We start from the raw sequence: 5,883 nt of genomic DNA, 5'->3' as shown, positions 1-5,883 counted from the left end.
ATAAAAGAGTGTTTTTAAGGAAAATACGATTTTGCCCTTCTGTACGGCTAAATTTTATCTGAATTTAGAAAACGCGTGAAAAAATTAACTAGCGCCTAACGCTAGACATTAGCGCCTGGCGCTAACGCCTGGCGCTAGTGTTAGCGTCTGGCGCTAACTTCGTTTTTCCTCGTCGAAACTCTAATTCATTTTTTTCTATCTTTTTGGCTAATTTTCTCTATAAATAGCCTTCTAAAATCTCCGTTTTTCATCATCAACGATCACCAATTCTCATAAATTCTTATACTCTCTAATTCTCTTCTCTCTCGAAGCTAAAACTTATTCTCTTGCTCTCTCTTTTCTAAACCAACCCTTTTGCAAACAAAATTCCGCATTCACAAGATCAAGAAACACCTAGCATTATTCGAAGTTGCCTTCGCTCTAGACGTGAAAAGTTTTAATTTCTGAGGGTTTGGTCCCTAATCTTTATTTTAATTATTTAATTTAATTGTTTGTTTATATTTTCCTTGAAGTTACTAACGCGTGTATTTTGTTATTAGAAAGAGATACGAGGCATCCAAGTAAGTGCTTTAATTGATTTTTATTGATATTATGGTGTAGAAATCATGCTTAGGTTGTTATTATGATTCCTAGCGTCATGTTAGGGTGCTTTGATCTTCCCACTATCATGTTTAGGGTAACAATTAATAAATCCTAATATCAAGTATGATTAAAAGTATGATGCCTTTTATATTCTTTCCTAATATTCATGATAGCTAGTATCATGTTAGGGCTAAAGCTTTGATTTTTATTGTTTAGTGACATGCTAGGGTTTGTTATTAATCTTGTTAGTATCATGCCTAGGATCTTGCTATTATTATGCTTTAACATGAACATGATTATTTTAATTATTAATATTTATAATTGTTATAATTATTATAATAATTATGATTATAATTGTTATTGTAATGATTATGTTGCTTGATGATTATTATTGTTATTGCTTGATCACGCCTTTTATGCATGTTTAAAGGGAATTGGTACTTGTAATCACGCTTAATAAGATAATTAATAATCTTATTTAGGGTTAATTTGATTATAATTCAAGTGATCGCCAATAATAGTTTTATTTGTACATTAATATTCAACCAACATAGATTAAACAGGTTTAAGGTAAACCTATTGATTGCATGTTAGCTAGAAAGCGCACATGAATACGATCAGAATAAAGTAGAGGCCTATTATTAGGGCAGGTTCAATCTCTTTTAGGTTGGATTTGTACCTTCATCCCCGAACTACCAGTCATGGTTCCAAACCTATTGGAGTTGACGATCTCCTGGATTGTTAAGGGGTGTAACCTTCACCTCGTGAACGGTTTACAAGTTCCTAAAACTTGTTGGCGACTCTTTTGCTCTATCTTCTTTCCCTTTGGACGCCACCGTACTTTAGTGTATGATCACAGTGGGGTTCAAGCTAGGGATAATGCTTGAAATTTTCCCTACAGTTTTTTGGCGACTCCACTGGGGAGGATTTCTATTTTAAGTCCTGAAATTTATTTTGGCAATGATTTAGAATGAGTGGATGAGACTCGAAAAGTTCTAAGTATTTCATGTGCGTAATTTTGATTAACATTATTGTCATATGCATAAAAAATATCTCATTGGAAAGACCATCTGTAATGAGTTAAAAACATAGGATTTTTACACGTAGGAAATTTGAGGAATATCTTTCACAACTAGGATCGAAATAATGCTGCGCGAAATTGAAAAATTTTATCGAGCACAAAAAGCTGCTGAAGCATGTAGGAACTAGCGTCAGGGAACAAAGTCTAGCGCCAACAATTTGAGGTTAGCGTCAGGCGACAACTTATGTCGCAAGGCGCTAAAGCCAAAAGGTGGCGCTGGACTCTGTTTGCTGGCACCAAGTTCTTCCAATACCGAGCCAGAAATATGCGTTCTAATTTCGACCAGTTTTTAGCACTGTTTGCTCGATCGTACTTCCTGGTTGAGTTTTCTCACTTTTCTGAAACCCATATGTGTTCTACATATGGACATAACCCTCTAAGAATTCATGCTCCATCTACCTGATTGAACGCTCTGAGAAACAAAGGGTACATCCGAGAATGTTGAATTCACCAAACCATGGAAGCGAGTTTTTCTAAACTCGCGGTGTCCCATCCACTCGCGCCAACCCTTCACGGTTAGGCTTCCGCGCGGTGCATCCGGACAATTAACCATGGACCCTCTATTGACTAACCCATATCCCGAACTTTAGAGAACTAGAGCCATGGTTAGGTTGCAAACTCATTGCATCATTTTGTGCCAACTTGACTAATTGTGCATTATTGATTGTGCATATTCTATGTGTTTTCCCCAACCGTTTGTTTGACTTGTGTTAAGATTAAATAAACTGATTTATGACTAAAAGAACGTTGCCTAATTAATTTAAGTAATTAAAGTTTAATAATTTAATCAGAGTTGACTTAGTACGACTTTAGGCATACCCTGTAGAGTATGTAATAATACCGAAAGCAGTTCCAGATCGACGTTCCAGCAATAGCGCCAAGATTTAAACTGCAAATCCACTCTGTGGAGTGTAGCGCTTGGCGACAGCCCTGTCGTCTGGCGCTACAGTGCAAAGACATGCGCCAGTCCTGTCGTTTTGGCGACAGTTCGGTTTGTTGCTCGAGTCATCACCTTATGTCTAATTGAACAGTTTCTAGTCGATTCAGTTAATTTTTACTGGTGATAGTATCTTGTTAAGTCATTAATCGAGTCTAAGCACTAAGTCCCATGGTCTTACACAAGAGTCAAAGCATGTCACTTACACTCACCATATAAAGAACCCACTAATATACACTTTGACCATGTCTAAGGGAGTCTTGTATGCGCGTATTTTCCATCATTTTTTTAGGGGGTTTAAGTCGGATATTAATCCTCCAATTAAATCACTTGTTTGAACCCTATACTTAACTCCCAAAAATATATACCTTATTTTTGCCAAAAAAATGCACCTATTTTTGCTTTTTTATTTTTCAAACCGTAAAGTCAAAGTCAATTTGAGTCTAGTAATAAAACAAAAATAGTTTAATTTACAGCGCGTGGTCAAGAAAGGAAGGGCGTTTGATCAAAGACAACCTTTTTATTCAAGTCCAACTTTTTGACAAACCGATTGCTTGTAAAAGGAAAGCTAAGACAATAACGGCAACTCAAGAGGAAATTAATGAGCTCAGGAACCAACTGATTACTGTGACTGAGGCGTTAAAGGTTCTAATAACCCTCAAGATTGATGATCTTGTGAAACAACAACAGATGGACCTCATGTAAAAGAGTCTGAGAAAACTGTCTAGTGACTATAAGTTTCAAGGAATTAGCTCACAAGGGGTCTCGGTGGACAAGGATCTTCTTCTGCAGAAGTTCAATGCCAACGACATCCCGAAATTCAAAGCAGCTGACAACCCTTACTTTCATTTAAGAGCCTTCGTAACAATAATGAGTATTAAGGGTATTGACAAGAAGGTGTTTCCCTCTTTGTTCTCTCTATCTCTCGAAACCGTTTGCCAACAATGGCTCTTTTTTTTCTTAAGAAAGAAAGAACCTCTACTTGGGAGTCCATAGTAACCGCTTTCATTGATACATACAAGTGCAATATTCAAGTTGAGACCGACTATAGGGAACTTGAAATCCTTAAGAAGAAGGAGAATGAAGGTTTTACCTCTTTCTTCAACAATTGGAGAGAGACCTCGGCTAAGATGATTGAGGTACCAAGCGAAAAAGAATATGTGAGGTTATTCATCAAAAACCTTCAAGAGAAGTATTCCAAGCATCTCAAATACCAGAATAATCTCCATACCTTCAAGGCCGTCTACAACATTGGAATCAATATTGAAGACGACCTGGCTAAGCTGAAAGATGCTAACAATAACTCCAACAATGGCTGGAAAGGCAAGAAGAACGTCAATCCTTCTTCTTCCAAAACCACCCACTCAACAATGTTAGCACCTTTAACTTAAGTGAAGTCCTTGCTATGAATAATTAAGGACAAAAGAAACCATTTAGGAGGAACTTTACTCCTATTGGTATGAGTTATGACACCGCATTTGACCGATTAAATGCAAGAGGTCTTATAACTCCTATTGGACCATTTGGGGACCCACCGGTCGAGAATAGGACGGCTAATTGGAACCCCAATGCACATTGCAAGTATCACCAAGGTAGGGGCCATCTTACCGAAAATTGTTGGAAGCTTAAAGAAGCTATCCAAGACTTAATCGACAACAACAAATTACCATTGCCTCCTACCAGTAATAAGCCGAGCATTGATAGTGCACCTCTCGCTCACTCCTTAGCCATCTCTGATGAAGAAAACGAGCTTGATCCCTCATCTCTTATCAAGCCTATCGAAGAAATCCATGCTATCAAAGAAGAGGAGGAGATCTTTTTCGATGCCAGTACAGTCTTTGTAGTTTCCCGATTAGATCCACTCAAGTATGTATTCGAGAAATCTACACTCAATGGGCGCATATCAAGATGGATAGTCAACTTAGCCCAATTTGACGTAAGATTCATGCCCCAAAAAGCTATCAAAGGATCTGTGGTTTCGGATTTTCTAGCAGACTTTCCAATAGAAGATTCGACGCCAATACACGACAATGAATTTCCAGACGAAGACTTGATGGTCACCGAGGACGATACTTGGACCTTATACTTCGACGGAGCCTCAAACAAAAAGGGATTTGGCGTTGGAGTATTACTAGTATCACCTAAAGAAGAGCATGTTCCAATCTCCATAAAGCTTGATTTCGACGTTACCAACAACGCTGCTGAATACGAAGCATGCGTGGTAGGCCTTGAAACAGCTTTGGCATTGGGAGTGAAAAAATTACGGATATTCGGAGACTCTTCATTGATCATCAATCAAATCTCTAAAAGATGGAAAGTAAGGAGCGAAAGTCTAGCCCCTTACCAAACTTATCTGGAAACTCTCACTAATCAGTTAGAGAAGGTGGAATATACGTATCTACCTAGAAAAGAAAATCAATTTGCTGATGCCTTAGTAAGACTAGCCTCAATGTTTAGGATTCCTACGGAAATCGAGCAAATGCCTCTAACTATAGAAAAAAGGCATAAACCGGCTTATATTCAAGCTGTAGAAGATGATGAAGTGATCCAAGATGAAGAAGAAGAATAAGAACCGTGGTATACGAATATACTCAACTATGTCACCAAAGGAGAATACCCTCCCCATGCTGACAAAAGAGCAAAGTGAGCATTAAGACTCTTGGCTTCCCAATACGTACTCATAGACAACGAGTTACACAAAATGGTACCTAAGGGTCGTCCTATGTGTAAGAAAAAAGGATGCTCAAAGAGCAATGAAAATAGTTCACGAAGGAATTTGTGGAACTCACGTAAATGGCAAAATGCTAGTCCAAAAGATAATGCAAGAAGGATACTATTGGACTACCATGAATAGGGATTGTCATCAATACGTAAAAAGATGCCCTAAGTGCCAAATCTACGCTAATTTACAACATGTTCCTCCATCTCTACTCTACACCTACACTTCGCTACGGCCATTCTCTAAATGGGGAATTGACATCATTGGCAAAATCACTCCCCCATTTATCTTAGTGGCAATTGATTACTTCACAAAGTGGGTCGAAGCACAATCATACGCTAAACTCACTGCAAAACATGCAGCACTCTTTATCGAAAGAAATATTATTTGTCGATATGGAGTCCCACATGATATGATAAGTGACAATGGAACTCACTTTCAAGCCGAGTGCGAAGAATTGTTACAAAAATATGGCATTCAACATCACCAGTCTTCTCCTTATAGACCTCAGGCAAACGGAGCAGTCGAAGTAGCTAATAAGAATTTAAAGACTATCACCGAGAA

This window comes from Chenopodium album, chromosome 9 (assembly GCF_948465745.1).
Source record: "Chenopodium album chromosome 9, dcCheAlbu1.1, whole genome shotgun sequence".
Lineage (NCBI taxonomy): Eukaryota > Viridiplantae > Streptophyta > Magnoliopsida > Caryophyllales > Amaranthaceae > Chenopodium > Chenopodium album.
Note: the sequence above shows the minus strand (reverse complement) of the source record.